Source organism: Pelodiscus sinensis, chromosome 8, assembly GCF_049634645.1.
Source record: "Pelodiscus sinensis isolate JC-2024 chromosome 8, ASM4963464v1, whole genome shotgun sequence".
NCBI classification, from domain to species: Eukaryota; Metazoa; Chordata; order Testudines; family Trionychidae; genus Pelodiscus; species Pelodiscus sinensis.
The window spans coordinates 28,697,139-28,717,082 of NC_134718.1; the positions used below are offsets into that span (position 1 = coordinate 28,697,139).

Genomic DNA, 19,944 nt, shown 5'->3' on the forward strand with positions numbered 1-19,944 from the left:
GTCCACGTGGGGCCTGGGAGGGCTGGGACCAGGAGCAGTGTCAGGCGAATCCTGCAGTCACCACAGCAGTGGGAGCTGCAGGGAAGCAGAATGACACAGCAGCCTTGGCTCCACTCTGTGGCAGCATGAAGAGGACCTTCCTGGGTCTGGGGCACTCCACTTCCCACTGCTGTAATGAAGCTGAGTAAGTTGGCTGGCTTGGGAGTGACGGTAGAGTGGAGCTGCACTTCTCTGCTTCCTTGTGGCTCCTGCTGCTGTGGTGAGTGCAAGGGGGACCAATGCCTGTTGCTGCTCTGCACCGGTTTCCTTGGTAATCCCCTAATGCTTGGAAAAGTTCCTGAAATTTTGGAATTAATCAGTTATGGTGTTCAACAGTGTTACATACAGATGGCATAATGCCAAGTTGAGTGAACGGCTTCAAAAGCTAGGCCAATAACTAGTTAAGTGTGTAGAGAGAGCGATATCTACACAGGCTTTTTGTATGTGGTGAAGTCCCCTAATTGTGTGCAATTCTGGTAAAAGCACAAAGGACTGATTATCTGATTGCGAGCAGCAGACAGAAATAGGTCAATGCTAACCAGAAACTCTGGAAATTATAGATGGCGAAACTTAAATTTGATCATATACACAAGTGTATAGAAGATAGCTATGTAGATACTCAACCTTTCAAGATCTTCCTCCTCTAGCGTCCTACCTTGATTACTCAGTCTTTCCTATGACAGGAATGTGGACGACCTACTATTTCTGAATGATACAGTCCTCATTGAACTGTGCTATTTATATTCGAGGGCTTGTTTAAATTAGTGTGGGTGTTTTTGTGATTATTTGGGAAATAAATGAAAATTCATGAATTCTGTATGATACTGTCAATTCTATATGCATCTTTACTAAACAAACTCATTTTCAAGGCAGGGGGACATTCCTACCTTCCCAAATACTGATGATCCATTCATGGACTCCCAAAAGAAGGATAACATAAGAGGAGTGGTGCATTTAGGAGTTTTTTTTCTAACTGATCTGTTCTCTTGTGGCAGGATTCTGAGAGAAGGTAAGCTATGGGGGCATTGGAACCAAGTGAGTGCTGAAGAGAGCCAAAGGCTAGGCAGCTGGATAGAAGGCTCCAGCTTTCAGGGTGCCATATGGAGAGTCTGCACTTTGAGAATGTGCCCATGGACCCCAAGACTGGGCTCTGTTTAGATGCTGGAAGCATAAACTACATTGGGGTCCCAGCGACCTGGGTTCCTTCACATTAGTCTAGTCTAGTGAATGAATGAGAGGAGTTTGACAGCTTTATATCAAGAATTCTTGCTCTGTTTTCAGATATACAACTTTGGATTTATATATGGTAAATGTTCTTCAACTTGAGCTTTCCTTGTTTTTGTTTTTGTTTTTCCAGACATGGATCTCCTTTAAATGTATATTGGCAATTGTACCAAGCTGCTTTTATGTAGGTCTCAGAAACTCATCTTACTTGTAATCCAGCAAAGGATTTGAAGTAAAATCTGTGTTTGTGCACAGCACTATGCTAGCACACCAATTAGTTCACAATAATGTTTTCCTAGTGTTCCTTAAAACAAAATAATCCTAATATCATCTTTCAGATGTTTCTCCTACTGGGTCCATGTTAATTTAGATTGCTTTGCAGTTTCTTTAACATCATGTGTTGTATGTCCCTTCTAACCAGGCTGAAGGATGTACTCAGGGGAAAAAATTGACTACTTTTTTTTAACTCCCTGAAATTCTTTTGGTACTTTCTGAGTCTTTGAAGAGATTCCCCAAATGCATGTGTCTGACAATACAAAACACCATGGATTGCATGGATAGCAAGGACAATGCCATCCAAAAAAGTATAAATACACTTGTGAATATTGCCAGTGAATTGGGCAACAACCAAGAGAGTGTCACAGAACAATTTTAGAAAGGTAAATTTAAGTGCTGAATTAAAAAAAGGAGTTAAAGGAAATTTAAGTGCTGAGTTAAAATTCCTTTAAGTGCTGAATGAGCTATCCTCCATCTCCTGGCATTGCCAGGGTTCTGGGTTTAACTCTGATTTTGCTTTGTAATTTTTCCTTAAAAGGATGCAGGTCCATGTAAGTAAAAAGAGGCTTTTACCCTTTGCTGACTGTTGGTCAAAACCTTGAAGCCCACTAGCTGAAAGAGCAAGCAGATGTCTATTGTAAAGATATATAAAATAACTGCATTCTTGCTAGTTTCTTAAATCTTAGAGAACAGTCTCTGAAGTTGTCTTTGTGTCTGCAGGCAGGAATCTATATTTGCAAGTCTCCTAATTTTCTAGAGATCAGGGAAATTCTGAAGAACTAGTGATGCCAATTCTTCATCTCTTAAGAACATTAAAAATGTGACTAGCAAAGTATATTCTGCTTCAAGACACTATGATACTAGGTGCCCAGCAACATTCACAGTGTTGCAGGATTATTGGGAGCCCTTCTGATGTTTTCCATTTGGACAATCACTCTTTAGTGTGAACTTAAATCAATCTAATATTTAATAATAATCTCTAAACTATTATTGGGTTATATGGCAAAGCTTCCTTCAGGAATGTTGCATTTGTCTTGTGTGACGTCAGGTATTTGAGATTGGGTTTCTGTGAATCGAATTTATCCTCCTGGGGTTTGGTTCCTTTTTGTGCCTCAAAAAACTTATCAAACCATTATACTCCTTTCTCCTAGTACTATGATTCTGGATTTTTTGCTTCCCAAGATAAAATAGGTTTGAGTATTATTTTACAAGAAGCTCACTGATGGGTGCAGAATTCATGTTAGGTGTGTTAACAAAGATCTAAACTCATAGACTTTGTTTTTTAAATAGTTCAAGACTTGTATTTCATTAATTACAAATCATGTTTCCACTAAGGTCTTTGGTATCCTGACTGAAAACCAACATAGACAGAAGGGAATCTTCTTATCCAATTTAAATGCACTTTTTAAGTAAAATATCCCATTCTCCTAGAACTCAGTTGTATGTTACATTTTGTAAAATGGCTTGAATAAAAGCAGTGGGCTGATTTAAATTGATGAGAGATCTAAGCAAAGGGCCAAATGTCCCTCTTGCTTTGTAGCATGGCTAGAAACAAAGCATTACAAAGGGACAGAAAGGCCTATGAATTCAGGGAAGGAGAGAATGGAGACCACTCTCTGAGCTGCATCCATCCCTGGAATATCAGATGTGCTGGGGTATAAGTGCAGGGTTGCAGGGGAGTAGAGGCGGAGAACTGCCATTCTGCATGGCATTCTCCCCTCTTCACCTAGCAGAAATACTTCTAGGAAAACCAAGATAGGGTTACTAGCATTATTAACTTAATATCTCCTTCACATCTGTTCAGGGGGTGGCCTTTTGGATTGACTCCTCAGCATGCCAAGAGGAAGAGGCTGACGATGATCAAAGAAGCTTGGCATCCTAGACACCTCAGGAACCATGGGTTTGGAATCTATTTTCCTTCTTCAGATTTGGAAGGCATTAGGACAGGCTCAGTCACAGATTTTTCGGTCCTGGGCAAGTTCCCTAACCTATTACAGTGTCTGCAAAGTCAGGATAATTGTATCGGGATGTGAGGATTAATGCATTGTTCAGTGCGTGTGCGTAGAGTAGTATTGTTTCTATAGTTCAACAACAGGAAGTATTGGAAGAGTCTGGTTAACCCCCAGATGATTTGATGAGAGACTGATACGTCATCTTGCCACAGGGAGTTAGATGTTTTGGTTTGATTAGTGTTTGCTTTTCATTTAGTACCATGAATAAGAGTGTCAGCTTTATCTGCTTTTCTTTTTGAGGAACTAAACAGGACGCTTAATGTTAAGTATATTGTTGTGGATCTAATAATTTTTTGCTTTATATATTCTGAAATAAACCTGCGAAGCAAGATTGACTTAGCATGTCAGCCCATTAGCGAAGTCTGCTGTATTCTTGACATTTTAGAGGCCAAAACTGTTATGTTAAAATCAAGTGCGTAAACTTGTGGTTAGAAGCATTGAGCAACTCTTTCCTTTTAATTTTGCAACATTATAGGCCTCTTTGAGCTTGACACAAGTATTGCAAATATTGGACTTGGGTTAAGTGATTAATTTAAACATTTCCTAATATTTTTCAAGTCATTGTTTTCAAAGACCTTTCACGTTTCTTTAGTTTATAAAAATATTTCAGCTGACACATTCAAAATCTTTATTGCAACAGCCTGTCAATGCTGAAATCGGGGCTTTTCTAAATGGGGTGATTTGCTGGCTCTCACTCTACGAAGCCCATGCAAATGCAGCTTTTAATATAGGCTAAGGTATCAGGGAGACGGTTCATATATGCAGTGTATTGAGTAAATACTAAACCACTACACACTGCAACAATGCAATTTCCTCTCAAACTGAAAATTCTCACAGCAGTACTAAACACTGTTTAATGATACTAGGTTCTGATCACCAAAAGTAGTAAATGCAATATCAAGTGGTACGCGTCAGAACATTTAAATCTACTTTTCTATATGTATTGATTTAAACGTAATCCTCCTTAATAGTCCAGAGTGTGGCATATACAAAACATAACAGATACTTTACAAAATTATACTTTACCAACTGTTACCAGAAGATGCCATCTGAGGTGTTGCAGTGTTCCCCGGAATCGGCAATAAAGTGTCTCAGCTATTGTGGTATGGAAGCTGTGGCTAAATGTCAGTGGTAACCTGTGGAAATACATTACTGCCTTGCACAGTTGGGTTACAAATTTCCTGTCCCCGTTGAAACCATTACCTATCCAATGACTTTTATGACCTATATGAAAATGAAGTGATTTTAGTGGTCTCAATCAAATTCATAGGGGATAGATGGCCATATCAAAGAGACTGCCATCAAAACTGGCTTGCAGTTTGGCATATTCAGCACCGGAGAAGGACACAATAGGCACATGGAGCTGTCTTCTACTCCTTTAGGGGTGGTTGCTCTAGGTCAGAGTTGCGTAAGCATGGGGAAGCGCACAGACACTCTTTAGGTTAGACTTGTTCTCAAGATGAAGTCCCTACCACTTTCAGTCTGAATTCTATTACAAGCACTACAGTCACTCACACCCTCTATAGAAGTGACAAGTGTCTATACTATGGGCCAGATTCAGCTCTGCTACACTGATGTAAACCTGAAGGTGGTGGGGTTACTCTGGCTTTACCGTGATGTAACAGAGATCCAGATCCACCTTGTAAATATTGTATATGCTTTTACAGAGTCCATTTTCATATCTATAAATGATATTCTACCGTAGACTGTGACAAATTACATTTACTGAAATGGATAGTTACAAGGAGCCAAATTCTGCCCTGAAGTTTGATTCCCACTAACTCCCATGTGAACCTATCAGAATTACTCATTTTAAAAAAAATGTGTTAGCAGTGTTCTACATTGCTAATCATTTTCTATTTCTCAAATATAAATGAAAATACCAAAATAACTTTGTGAATAAATCATCGTTTTCCCCTTCTCCTGTATTTTATTCAAAAAATTGAACTCTATCCATATTAAAACAATGCAAAATGCCCAATATTAAGGAAATGAACAGAAAAGGGCCAAAATTCACTGGTCCTGATCCTTGGGTCTGGCTAACAAGAACTGAGCTATCCTAATGCAAGTCAGAGCATCCCTAGAGTTGCTCTGTTTTATGCCATCTGTATGGTCTCTAAGGCAGTGGTGGCCAATAGTTTTTGATAGGGGGGTCCACTCCAAGACTTTAGTAAGTGGTCAAGGGCCACACACTTCCATTATATTAATGGAGAAGATGTGGGGTCTGGGGGGGAGTTCAGGTGAAAGAGGGGGTTGTGACCTGGCCAGGAGATTGGAATGCAAGAGGGAGTGTGGGTGCAGGAGAGGATTCTGACCAGGGGGAGCAGTGTAGGAGGGGCTGCAGGATCTGGGAAAGTTTTGTGACCTGGGGCAAGTATGCAGGGAGAGGGAGCAGAGGTTTGGGTTGTAACTTAGGGAAGGAGGAGGTTGTGACCTGATGCAGCAGCTAGGAGTGCAGAGTCTGGAAGAGGGTGCAAGTGCAGAGGGTTGGGGTTGTGACCTGGGATAGAGGATTGGGGTGCAGGAGGGAGTGTTGGGTTTAGGAATGGCATGGTGCAGGAGCAGGGGTGCAGAAGTTTTGGGTTGTAATTTGGGGCCAAGATGCAGGAGGAAGGGCAGAGGATTGGGGTGGGGTGCCGGGTATAGGCACTGTCAGGGAGGCGTTTACCATAGGCGGCTCCTGGCCATTAGCCCAGCAGAATCCTCAGAAAGGATCCTTGCACACTGCTTAAAGCGACTGACTATGGGGTCCATGTGCTCTCTGCATGCCGTGCACCCCTCGAGGGGGGAGAGGCCCTTCGCATGCTACCTGCACTGCAAGCACAGCCCAGTCATCTCCCATTGGCCAGAAACCAGCCAATAGGAGCTGCAAGACTGTGATGGGGTAGGGGCAGTGTGCAAAACTCCCTCCCCCTACAGCTCATAACATGCTGAGAGCACATGGTCCCCCCAGCTGGCCACTTTGAACTTGTGTGTGGGGGTGTGGCAAGCAGGGAGCCTGCATGAGACTCTCCCTGGGCCATGGGATGGTGATGGGCTGAATCTGGTGGTTTGGCGGATCAGCTCTGACCCACAGGCTATATTTTGCCTCGCTCTAAGGGCTACTTACTCCAATTCAGACTTGCTGGACCTCAGAGGTGTTCTAGTCACACCTTTCTCCTAGGTTTATCACTTATGCTGGAGAAGTGAGGGTTGATTTGCCCACGCTGGTGGAATCCTCAACTGCTAAGGTAGGGCAGGTTTATGGCCCATTTGCAATAGTGGTATGATAGAGAGATGCATCATGAGCCAAGCTCTGGCCCAATGTTTCCCAAAGTGTCTTAAGCTATGTGTTTATGTTTCTTAAGAAACGTGCTGAGTAGCAGTTCAGTGGTTCACACCTCAAAAAGGGTGAGGCGGGATATAATTCTTGCTTCTGTTTAGCTAGACAGTTTTCAACAGGATTTAGAGCAGCAATGCATTGGTTACACAGTGAAAGCTCTTTGCAATGCTCATCTGTCTACGCCAGAGGTTTCGCCAACATTGCTGGGAGTAAGATTCATAATTGGAGTCAAACTCTCCTGATGTATTATGTGGATTTTAAAGACGTTAACAGGTAGAGAGGGAGAATCGGCACTTATAGGGGCCTTGAGCCCTGGCCTCTCCCCCGCTCCACCTCTTCACCCAAGCTCCCGCTTTGCCACTTCCCACCCAACTGTGCCCTTGCACCCATTCCACCCCTTCCTTCAAGCCCCTACCTCACCACCTCCTCCTCCAGCCACTACCCCTCTCTCACTCCTGGAGTGTCCCGAATGCAATAAAGGGCAGGAGGCAATGGGGAGAGGGAGGTACCTGCTAATTTTTCCCCATGGATAGGGTGACCAGATATTCTGTTTTTAAGCCCTCCTGGAGGTGTCCCTACTTTTTTTTAATGGGCCAATTGTCCTGTATTTTCTGTCTCCCCCCTCCCGTTAGTGCTGGTGGGTCCAGCTACTGGTTGGGTCCTTGCTTGCCAGCTGCCCACCAACAGAGAGTGTGTGGGGAGGGGGGGCGGGAGGGGAAGAGATGGGAGTCCAAGGCTGGTGGTCAGGCACAGCTACAGCATGCGGAGACAGCCACTCCTCCTGCTGGTCCCTCAGTGCAGTCCCTGCTGCATGCATCCTCCAGACCAGCAGGCTCCCTTTGCCCTGTCCCATTTCTTACTGCGGTAGCTGTGAATGTGGTCTGGCGGTGGCCAGTTACATGTCAGCTCTGCTACCTACCCACTGGCCCTTTACAGGCTTCCCCTGTCACTGGCTGCCCGCTGCTGTGCCAGATCATACCCTCAGCCCTGCTGCTCCTCCAGATTCCCCCACAGCAGGATTCCCCCACTACCAATACTGGGCAGAGAACCAACCCCTGGTTGAATCATGCAGCTCACCAACTCTCTGACTGGCAGGCTCCTTCCTTCATCCCCTGCCTGTGGCTGGGCTGGCACCCAGAGTAAGTTCAGGACACTATGGCCCAGGGCACTGGCCAGCAGGAGCCAAGCTCTGCATATGCCAAAGCCTCACCCAGCGCTGGCCTGGGAAAGCCTCCCCACCCCTCAGCTAAGCCCTGCAGTGGCAGGAAGGAAGGAAGCTATTTCCAACCTGTTTGTGCCTCAGTCCTGAATGCTCTACAGCAGCCCCCCAGGTAAGGGCGTAGCACCCTCTTCACACGCTGCCCCCCATCCTAGGTCCTGTGTCCTAAGCACCCTCCCTTGCTGAGCTGCCAGCAGTCACTGCGCTGCTGCCATCCAGATCCAAAGCAGTGTCACCACCGTGCACGTCAGTGCAGAAGGAAAAGTGGCAATACTATAACATGCCACCCTTCCTTCTGTACGGTTGCTGGCAGCGGCATTGTCATCCAAACTGGGGCCCAGACAGTGGCCACTTCTCACCAGCCACCCAGCTTGGAAGGCCAGGAAAAATCACAAACATCTTTTAATATTTCCAAAATCTACCCCGAGAAAGGTCTGAGTACCAAAGAAGAGGTCATGTCTGGGAAAACCTGGATGGCTAGTGACCCTACTCAAGACTCCCCTACACTACCTTGTGGCCCCCTTTTGGGTCAAGAGCCTCAGTTGGAGAAAGGCTGCGCTTAGGGTTTCCCCAATAATTCTGATGTCCAACACGTCCAAAAGTTTCTGGCAGACCATTTCCCACAATTTCCATTGAATGGGTCATCGATAAGGCCTTCCCAAATTCAAGTTCATGGCCAGAGGTTTTCCAAATTGGTCAGTTTCTCAAATTCAGATGTTTACATTTGAAGTCTCATGGTGTTCTAGGTATGCAAGTCCTAACCAAAAATAGGACTTGGTGGAGTGGGGAGGAGTTTGCACAGTTGTTGTTTGGAGGGGGTCCCAAGAATGCCACCATCACTTCTGTGCAGCCTTTAGAGCAGGCTAGAGTAGGTTCCAACATTTCTGCACTGCCTTTCAAGTTGGCTCTGATTTCCCTTCCAAATATGGCCATGTAGAGGAAGGATAATTCTTGACTCTCCCCAGACTGGCAGCTCGCTGCCCAGGCTCCTACTAGCATAGGGATCAGATTTCATAGTCAGACACATTTTCATCGCTGTGACATTGATAGGGCACTAATCAAGATTCTCAGGGACCTTTTTCCTCATCGTCTGCACTGGATGGTAGTCTCCACTGGAATGTTTTAGCAATGCTACAAACCCTACAGGGGCTCCAAGTTTTCCTTTTGGCAGAACACGCATTGTACTATGTTGAGTGTTCCTGGGCCTGGCTCCTCCCATGTCTTGTGGAGGAGATCGAGGATACCATGGGGCTGCATCCCATCTAGCAGCTGAAGTGGGAATAAAAAGAGGTGTGGGATCAACAAAGCTGAGTGATGGGTTTCTGAGGCCTTGGCCCTCCAGCCAGTTCACAAGCTGAATTCCAAATTAACGGAGTGTAACAATGTACAGTCCAATGTCCCGACAAAAGAAAGGGTCTACACCCATTCCCTCTGGTTCCTGTGGCTGGTGCAGGGTGGGATTCTGCAGCCCATCAGAGGCACCCTGAAAGTGCCTTGGGTACCTGGTGACAGGACCAGCTGGTATGGAGCTGGTACATCACCATAGCTGTGAGGTCTTCCTGTCAAGTGAACAAGGGTGTGTCAGAGACTTGGATGCCCCTAGGAACTAGGAAGAATTAATGGCAACTGGCACCTGTTGCACCTTGGTTCAGTGATGTGATGGGAGCCTCAAGGGTTAAAGCCGACTACCCAGTGAAAACTACTGGATGATGGTGAAAATGATATTTATTAAGTGGTCAAAACCAGCAATTAACAAATAGGTGTTTAAACTAGCAATTGCTCAATACTTTTACTGCATAGAAAAGCTTGGGCACAATTATACCCAACTGATTACAATTCTTTGATTACAATTCACTCATATCAAATCACTATCCCTAATTTGCCTAAGACAACGCAGCATACAAATAAAAAATACAAACAACAAAGCCAAAGTAATGATAATAAAAGAACCGTCCAAAGCCAGCCCCTCTATGGTTATTTTAGGACAGCTGGTGGAGTTAGTCATAAATCTACTTTTACAACTTAACAACTCCGGGGCTTCTATTTCTAACACTTATATTTAACCTAAATACAACACTACTACACAACACAAAATTATACAATTTACACAGTGTGGTTAACAGAACTTAGATACACTTTACAGAATTACACAGTGAAATTAACACAATTTAACTATTAAACCAATAACCAATACATTTAAGCAATACTTACAAATCCAGAAACGATAACAGAAAGACACAATAGAACTCAGAGCATGCTCAGGACTCGTGCACCCCTATGTTTGATTCGAAGGGTGGGGAGGCAGCCTCAGGGTGATCAATCCTTTAGCCGGGAAAAAAAAAAAAAAAAAAAAGACACGTACCCTCAATACACGGAACCTCCGACGAACAAAGGGATTGAGGGTCTTTTATACAAAACTTCGGTGTCTGTGCCATGCTAGGGTCTGCATTTGGCAGGGCCTGATAGGCTAGTGATGAGGTAGTATGACAATACTGCCCTATAGGAATTTTCGTGATGTATGCGTGATCCCCTTGTGGACAGGACCAGATGGGGCATAGTTAGTGTAAGACAATTGTGTTTTATTACCCTATGTTTACTTTTTCCCTTGCCCCTAAGACTGGTCAAGCTACGGTCAAATGAGGCTTATCTGTAAATTCAGCTAGGCGTTATCTAGTTATGCTTACCTCCCTATTTTCTTGGTGCCTTTGAGTTCCAGGATGCCTATAAGGTCAAATTCCATTCACAAAAAACTGCATTGTGCTGCCCATGCTCCTCTGAGTATCTGGGTTTTGTGTGAGGGGCCTTGTGTGGCAGGATGGGCTATACGCGAAGGCTATGGACAGAAAAAGCCTGCTTTACAACAGCACCCTGGGATGGACTCGGCTTCCTCTCTAGTGACCTTCAGTGCCAGACCCTGCCACATTGTTGGAGGACTCCTGCCTCCATTCCCTCCATCTCCCTCTGAGAGCTCTTCCTTAGCAGCTTCTCATCAGATTTCCCTGTCTGGTTTTGGTGGCTGGATTCTTCCCTTCCCCCAGATTGTATCTCTGGCCCCACAGAATAACAGGGATCCCTATGGTGTTTGGAATAACCTTGGGGCTGGGGGAAAAGGGTTGAACTTAAATGGAGCAGGGGGAGAAGGAGAGAGATAGACTCACCCTCCAGTGGGGTCCAATCTCAGAGGCTTCCATTACCCAATGGGGGACAGTCTCAGATGTGAGGTGGATCATTTATTCAGGGGTCCTGTCAGGGGGTGCACACCCCCAGTGTGCCTCAGTGCCCCCTGACTGTCCTCATATAGCCCCTCTCAGGGCAAGTTACAGTCTGTATGGGTTGCTCATCATAGGCATCTGTCACAATGGCTTGGCTTACCTAGTCGGCCTCATGATAGGCCCTCAAACCAGAGGCTTTGTCCCCAGCCCCTAGCCAAGGGGCATCTTGGCTGGCCCGCTTCCAGCCTTTGCTGGCTATCCCCAGCTTGTCTCCCTCCAAGGAGCTCCTGCTGCCTCTGCAATCAGCCCTCCACTGGCTCCTCCCCAAGCAAACTGAGCTTCTCCGTTTATAGCTGTCAGCTGGGCTCTCCCTCGCCCTAATGGGTTCAGCTGGCTTCTACAAGCCAATTGTGCTGCCCTAGATAGTTGCCAGCTGGGCTCTCCCTAGCCCAAACAGCTCCAGCTGGCCTCTTTCTTTCTAGCCCTGGCTCAGGGCCTGAGTCCTGGCCTTAAAGGGCCAGTGCAGGGCAGGTGCCCTGTCACAGGTCCCATTGCCTGGCTTCTGTCAGTGTCACGTTTCTATTGGGTCTTATTTCCCAGCTGGGTTTCCTTACCTCTGGTGTAGCAGCAGCTTGTAGAGTTGCTAAATCCCCTCCCTGGCCAGCTGGCCTACGTCCTTGGCTGGGTCACTGATTGACAGTCACAGCTAAGCCACCAAATTCCAGTTTGGAGAACTGTGCTGAGTTCTAATGGGAGGGAAAGAGAGGGGGCTCCATCAGTATTCCACTGTCAGCTCCCAGTCTCCCCTAGGCCAGGAGTCTCCCCCTCAAGTCCCTCTGCTGAAGACACTGGGGGAGAGGAGCTAAAGCCAGACCCTCAGCTCCATCTGCCCCCCTCTCAGGGATCCTGGGGGAAAGGGATGTGGGCAGGGTCCTCCACGGGGACTTGCATCCCCAGCTGCTCCAGGAGGACAAGAAGGGACCCAAGGCCTGGCATGAACTTGGCTGGAGCAGGGGCTGGAACATGGTCCCCTTAAAGTCCCAGGCTCTCCACTGAACCAGGAGACGATGAATTTGACTCGTCTATCTCATTCCCTGCTCTGACTCTGTCTGCCTAAGGGGAACACTCCAAACCCACAGCCCCTGCAGCTGCAGGTTCTACAGCTTATCGGAGCCAGCCTGCCTATGCCTGGCATCAGGAAGCCAGGGTCACAGGTCATTTATGTCAAATTCAGCGAGGGGGATGGAGAATCAGAATGGGGCTCTGCTGCTCCTTATGGTACTGGGTCTCCTGGGACACTGCAGGGGAAGGAGGCAGATCAGGATCAATAGACCAGTGCACATGCTGTGCAAACAAGCCCACTCCCACCACTGAGGCTGAGACTCAGGGTGAAAGATCTGAATAATTGGTCATGGCACTTGAGAAGGGGATTATCACAATTTGTTTTGTCTCTAGACTGAGACAAGGCTCAGTGTCCCATCCTTTCTGAACTCTTGATTCATGACCACCACCAGGATGGAGACAGATCCCTTGCTGGCTTGAAAGCCCTTGGTCAGAGGAAAGCAGTGACTTTGAGAAGAATTTCCCTCCCACTCCCAAATCTCAGTGCCAGGGCCAGCTCTAGGATTTTTGCTGCCCCAAGCAAAAAAATGTTGCCCTCCCCCTTTTTTTGTCCGGGGAGGGTTCGCGTGCAAATGCAGCTTGCACAGCTTGCTGGGGGTGCGCATGGAAATGCAGATTGTGCGGCTTCCTGGGGGGGTGGGGTGAATGCTTCGGGGGAGATCAAACGTCAGGGCATTTTCATCTCCTAGGAGAGTGCCAGGGACTCCCCACATGAGGACAATGGGAGGGCAGGTTTATCCACAGCAAGCCAGTTAACTTCCAAAGCATGCAGCTGTTCACATCACCTAGTGCTGGAGTCCTGGTCCCACTCCTCACTCTGCAAAGAGATTTTATTACTAGAAGCCTTATAATCACTCAGACTCCAACCCCAACACATAAGCTGTCCACCTCTCGGTGTCCATGGACAAGAATCAGCCTCACTATACAATGAGACAGTTCAAAGGGATTAAGAGAACTTTTGTTTCAACTCCCCAGCTCAACTGTCCAGAACAAGACAGGCACCAGACAACAAAACCCCACTAGCCTAGGACCTATTCCATGAGCGCAGCCCTGTGCTTTCTCCTTCAGGTACGGACCAAACAGCCTCTGAAACAGGGTGGATTGATTTAAATAGCTTTGATTTAAATCTCTAATTTTAATCATGATTTAAACTGGCAAGCAGAAAACCTAGGTTTAAATGAGCAATTTATCATTTAAATTATACTTTTAAAATATTTTCCTAAAGGATGGTTGAGTCTTATTGATTAGCAACCTTTAAAACATGTTGATTTACAACTAAATATAACCTTTATGCCAAATTTGGTGCTTCTATTTACTAACCAGGAGAGTACACTCAGTACAGCTACCAACTAAATATATGCCCAAATAATTGTGTAACTTACATGTAATCAGATTCTTAATTTTTACATTTTTATTCTATTACAAAATGGTGTGCAATAGGAACACTTAAGAGACAGGTTTTACCCCATTTATTATTTGCTAAGTGGTTGCTACTTTTTTTTAAAACATATGATTTGCATCTACTTCTGTCTGGACAGAAATTCTATTTAAAATAAACAAAACCAGCATTTAATTTTTGTAACAAAAAAGTATCCAAACATGTTTTGCATCTAAAAATTCATTTATTAGACAAAGGAAATATCCATAGTGAATTTAACAGGTCGAATCTAGTCATCATGTTCTTCAAGATGTTAGAACGCTCTCATAACCAGTTTTTTACTGAGAGAAGAGGAAAACAAGTTTTTTTGCTTCCTCAACTCTCGGTTTTGCAACGGTGAATGAACTAATCATTGAACTGAACTAGCTGAATAAACCAAAGTGATAAAAACATTCTCTCTTCACCTGCAGAAGAAGCTACTGCTGGTTCTGGGTACTTACACTAGTTAACTGGTAGAATATCTTTAAAAGTTGACAGGAGACATGTTCTATTTAATTTGTAAATTTAATTCATATGTTATTTAAATAGGTTATGATAAATTTAGGCCATAACAATGTCCCTATTTAAATGGGATCACAATTCCAATTTTAATAAAGCTCTCCTGCCCCAGACAGGAAGGGACTTGGGGACACGGGCACTTGGAACACCAGAGTTCCCCTTCCTCAGACAAAGGGAGAGGGAGAATCACTTGGGTCCCAGGCAGGTGTGAGATTGTCAGGATACAGTACAAGGGGACTGGGTTCTTGAGAAGGTGTGTGTGGGTGAGGGGGGGAGAGGGTTCAGGGCCGAGAGAGTAGGAGGAGGGGGAATTGTTTAGAGAGCCAGACAGGAGATGGGGATCCAGGGGCGGGGAAAAGAGGAGACGGGGTCCCAGCGGGGAGGAGCCCAGAGGAGGGGGAGTTGTGGGGAGGGTGCATGGGGGGGGGGGGATGGCCAACGGGGGGCACACGGGCTGGGGGGGCGCACTCACAAAGGTGAAGAAAAGGCCACCGGGCTCAGCCTCATCAGCCGTGGCCGCCCCATGCCGCACTCCCAGCAGGGGCCGCACCTCAGGGCTGCCCATGCAGAGCTCCCAGTGCCCCAGGGCCAGGCGCAGACTCTGAGCAGCCAGCTGTGGGGCTCCTAGCTTGGGGCAGCCTCCACTTGGGGGATGGGGCCCCACTGCAGCCTGCCCCGCTGCGCTCAGCATCACCAGCCTCAGCCGCCCTGCTCCAGGGCCAGGCTCCCTGCCCTCCTAGCACCCTGCCCCACCCTCCCAGCACCCTGGGGCCAGACACAGGCTCCGAGCAGCCAGGCATGGAGCTCCCAGCTCTTGATGGCCTCCGCGGGGCTCCCCACTGCCCTGCTCCTCCTGCAGGCCAGAATACCGCCCCTGGCAATGTGCCGCCCCAAGCACCTACTTGTTTTGCTGGTGCCTAGAGCTGGCCCTGTTCAGTACCGCAGGACAGAAAAGCTGATTCCCTTTGGGCCCACCTTGTGCTCTAGGAAGGTGCCTGTGACTCTTCTGTGAGCACCATCTCCTGGATCTCGTGGGGGAAGTGGGGCAGGGGCAGGGATTTGAGGTTCTCAATGCCAAAGCCAGCCAGGGCCCAGACTTGCAGTTCCTCCTTCAGGGACAGGTGGAGGAGATGGAAGGGCCCAACATAGAGCTGCCCTGGCTAAGGATGGTCCAATGTGGTGCAGGCTAGGAGGACAGACTGTAAACTGGATGTCAAGTCTCTCCTTTCCACTTCTTCCCAGCACTAATGTAAATGGGGGAATGGTCCCGCTATTGAGGGGGAACTTTCCTGGCTTTTACACTACCCCAGTGAAATGGGCTAGGAAAAGGATCTGAGTCCCCTCTTCCACTTCCTTTTCCCAGAGGCAAGGATGTTAAACTGCAGTTATCGGGCTAATCATGTAGTGGATACAAATTGTATGGACTACACGATTAATTGGTAAGGGGGCCACTCTGCAGAGTTGTAGTGGGGGTCGCTCCCAGAGCCAGCTGGAGCTGGGACTGAGCAGTCCCATCTCACACCAGCTCTGGGAACTACCCGTGCTGTGGCTCTGCATTTTAAATGTAGTAAGAGCCAGCAGGCTCTTACTACATTTAAAATGCAGAGGCGCAATGTCCCAGACCAGTGTGAGCTGGGACTGCTTGGTCCCAGCTTGAGTTTGTGGTGACCATGGCTAGCTGCAGCCAGGGTCTGCTGCCAGAGCAGCCCCTGTGCACGGCCAGCCCTGGCCACCGTGAACAGGGGCTGCTTGGTGGCAGCAGCCCCTGTCCACAGGGGAGGACCCAGCTCCCTACTGGGAACTCCACAGACAGGGGCTGCTGCTGGAGCAGCCTCCCCTATCCCTCCCCACTGTGTCTGATAGAGGCAGTGGGGGGAGGGAGAGGCAGCACTGTGGAGATGGTGCTAGGGAGAACCGGCTTTTAAGCCAGCTCCACCCAGCACCAGCTCCTGTCCCCCCTGCTTGCAGGAGGGGGAAAGCGAGTAGTCGAGTATTCCACTTGACTACCCAATAAGCTTATGCTAACATCTCCACCCAGAGGCTTCGCTGTCCTCAAGGGCTTCCCTTCCATCCTCCTGCATAGCAGAATCCTTGTGACCCCAACAGGACTGGGCCCAAGATTGATGGGGGCTTGACCTCTAACCTTGTGGTCAATTAGGGCAGGGGCTGGGATGTCCGTACTCCGGGGTGCTCTCCTCACATTGAACGCTTCCCTGACCCACTGATGACTACATGTAGTTCAAAGCAAATACAAGTTATTAAACAACAGTCAGTTTTTAAAAAAGAGCAAGAATGAGAAAAAATGGAAAAAGTTCCTGGCAAACACCTCACTTTGACACAAAGACATCACAGTGTCTCTGGGAGGTCAGGACAGTTCAGTCTGTTCCTTGTAGGTCCCAGGCCTCCATCCCAGGCCCTGGCTGTGCTGCAGGGATGCTGCAGGTCACACAGTTGCTCTGGGTGGCAGGACCCTTCTCCCCAGCATCAGCCCCTCTCGAGTCTGGCCTGCCAGGCCTCTTGTCTTGTGGAGTCCCCGTGCTGGGCCTCTACCCAGGGTCCCTCCTGCTCTCCCCTGCTGCTCGCTACACCCAGCTCCAGCGTGCTCCTGCCCCAGCTCCACTCTCTGTTGTGCTGCCTCCAGCACCTGGAATGCTTCTCTGGACCCTCTCGATCTGTGGCTGCAGCCCCGCTCCCAGTATGGATCTGGTGCCTGTGCTCTGTCTCAGGATCAGGGACTGAAGCTCTCCCAGCATGGATCTGCCTCTGGGCTGAGTCACTGGCTCAGCTCCTCCCAGCTCATGTTGTCTCCTTAGCTCAGTCCCATTCAGTCTGACCCAGCCAAAATCCAGGAGGACAGAGGACAGAACTCTTCCCCAGATTCCTCACTCCCTCATTGGGCTGCGATCCTGTCAACCAGGCTGACCTGGAACGGCAGCCTCTTCCCATAGTTCCTGAAGGTTGTCAGTTTCAGGATCCTGATTTCTCAAAAGACGCTTCCCTTTTCTTTTGATGCTGTGAGCCAACCAACCAAACCCCCACTGAGTTTAAAATAAGGGACCAACAGTTCCCTTATACTAATGTAAAACTGTCCCTTGCCCCTCCTGACCAAGCTCACCTCCAAGATGTATAGGAGACTATCTGTGTTTGGGGACTCTGCTAGCAGGTTCCCCAGCATGTCATGCCTGAAGTTGGACAAGGGCCTTGTGCAGAGCCTACAAAAGAAGGGACAGCCATGGGTCACAGTTGGGAAACTGGGAAAGCTTCTCCTCCCTGTCAATAGCTCCCTGTTCAACCAAGCAGCATTGAGACTCTGAGAAGTGGTAGGATGAGAGGTATCAGCAGATGTCCCAAAGGTCAGCCCAGGTCACCACCAGTGGGGATCAGTCTCAGAGCAATTCCAGTCCCACCTCTTTGTGAAGGCCTCTGACAAAGCCATAAAGAGTGGGGGTAGGGGAAGCAGTATCTGAGGTTGCCCGTGCCTTGTACCTCTGTCCTGCCTGGCTGATGTCAGAGTCTCTCTGTGAGGTCACCACTGTCCTCCAATACGTTGAGATCCTGCATCAGGCCTTTGTGATGTCACTGTCACACCTACAACTGCACTGGAAGACTGATGTCCTGCTTCTAGCCAGCCCCTTAAGACACATTGACTGATGAGAATAAAATGCTCTCAAATGAGCTACAGACCAACAGTTGCTCATAGTCATCATTCAGCAAGTATTTGATAAGAAATAGTACATTAGAGAGGATCAGGAACTGCGCAGAGACAATAATTGCAGAGAAGCAGCAAAATCAATCAAATACATGATTGCTTGTGACTTATTGGTCTTATCTTAAAAATAGAACAAAAGGACCTGAGTCTCCCTTGTCGATAGCCACCTGCTCAGCCAATGAATATCAAGAAGCTGAGAGCTGGGAGGCAGGAGGGGGTCTCAGTAGAAGTCCAAAAGGATGGCTCAGGTCACCACCAGAGGGGATCAGTCTCTGAGCACTTTTCCAGTCCTACTTCTTTGTGAGGGCCTCCTACAGAAAACAGCAAACTCTTCTGACACACATACCCCCCTCCTTGGTGGAGATAGGGAGTACTGGAAAAGAGGGGAAAGGAAGCAAGAAGAGAAAGAGTGGGAGAATGGGGAAGAGGGAAACCTAAAAGGAGAACCTCCTCCCCCCCAATGCCTCTGGTGATTCTACAGAACAAAGTCCTTCATAGGAAATCAAATGACCTTAAGCTAGTGATTTCTATGCCTAGAATTCAGCTGGTACCAGACCTCTTTGAGGCTCTTACCTTCTAAACAGGGACTACAAAATCAGTAGTAGAGAAGGAAAAAAACTCTGACAAAGTTCTTCCTCATGCACTTGTACATTAATCCTAATTCTCTCTCAGTCCAGAGACCTTGAGAAAGAGCCTTGCTGCTGTAAAGCCACAAGCATCTCTGAGGTTGCTCCTGCCTTGCACCTCTGTCCCACCTTATTGATGTCAGGGTCTCTATGAGGTCACAACCTCCTCACCAATAGGCTGAGGTTGTGCAATAGGCCTTTGTGATGTCATTGCCACACCTACTTTTCTCTTGTAAGGCTGGTGTCCTGCCCTGTCCAGCCTCTTTGGATGTTGGACTGGCTTCCCCCGAATCATCCCACCTAAGGAAGTTAGACGAGGGGGTTCTCTGCGACTGTGGGGCCTATTTCCGCTCTTCCCTCATGTCACGAATCCGGGCAGAGTTCCTCTGGGCGGCGTCCACTGGCTCCATCGACAGCTTTGAGGAGCAGTGGGTGCTGTCCGGGGTTCTCTGCTCGGTGTCCCCATCCGGCTCCCTTATTTTGAACCTCTAGCCCGCACTTCTTGATTCTTTAGTCATTATTTGTCCCAAGCAATCAGTTGGACATGGGTCCAGTGTCCCTCCCATAAGGCTGGGGAGGGGCTTTTAGAAGGTGGGCGGGCGAAGCCCACGATTTGAAATCCCATGATTTCAAATAGGCGAATCATCCCACCTAATGTCAGCACAGATCCTGGAGCAACAGAACTTGGGCTCAGAAACTTTCTCTCTGCTCAGCCGATCTCTTTCAGGGATTTTCCATCAGCTCAGCATTACAGGAAAATTTGTTTGTGTCCACAGCAATGCCCTGTTGTGGCTCTTAAATCTCCCTCTCATGCAGCTGTTTTGTACCCTCCACCTTCTTTGGAACCCCACGGATCCCACACAGAAAATCCCCCATCCAAGCCATTGTTCTAAAAGGCTTAGTTCCCAGTGCCACATGGTGAGGCTTTTGGACCAGCAGGCTCTGAAATCAGACATCATTATCTTGCAAGCAGGCAGGTGATGGCAGGTGGAAACAAACGGCAGAAGGAAAGAGGATGTAGTGCTGTTGCTTTTCATTTGGAAATGCAGGTTCAAAGTCAACTTGGCCGCATGGTCTGCTGGGGAAAGGTCCCTTTCCTGTTCTGTCAGGGGGAAAACTACTCACAAGGCCTAGACAGCACTGTACTGTGCCACAACCTTGTGGCACTGGGCTGTGCTCTGGTCATTTCCCACAAGCTGAGCAGGGCTGGTGCCTGGAGGAGGGAAAACTGAGGTGCTGATGATTCT

The 19,944-nt window shown here is 47.7% G+C and overlaps 1 long non-coding RNA gene across 1 annotated transcript; it reads right to left on the reverse strand.

Annotated features, from left to right (window-relative positions):
- Positions 1-10,296: 10,296 nt before the first annotated feature.
- On the reverse strand, positions 10,297-17,986 carry LOC112546149 (uncharacterized). Its single transcript, XR_003089781.2, has 5 exons — positions 17,849-17,986; positions 17,478-17,574; positions 13,212-13,243; positions 11,919-12,050; positions 10,297-10,414 (listed from the first exon to the last, which is right to left on the reverse strand). It is a non-coding gene; the product is annotated as an uncharacterized LOC112546149 (long non-coding RNA).
- Positions 17,987-19,944: the final 1,958 nt, after the last annotated feature.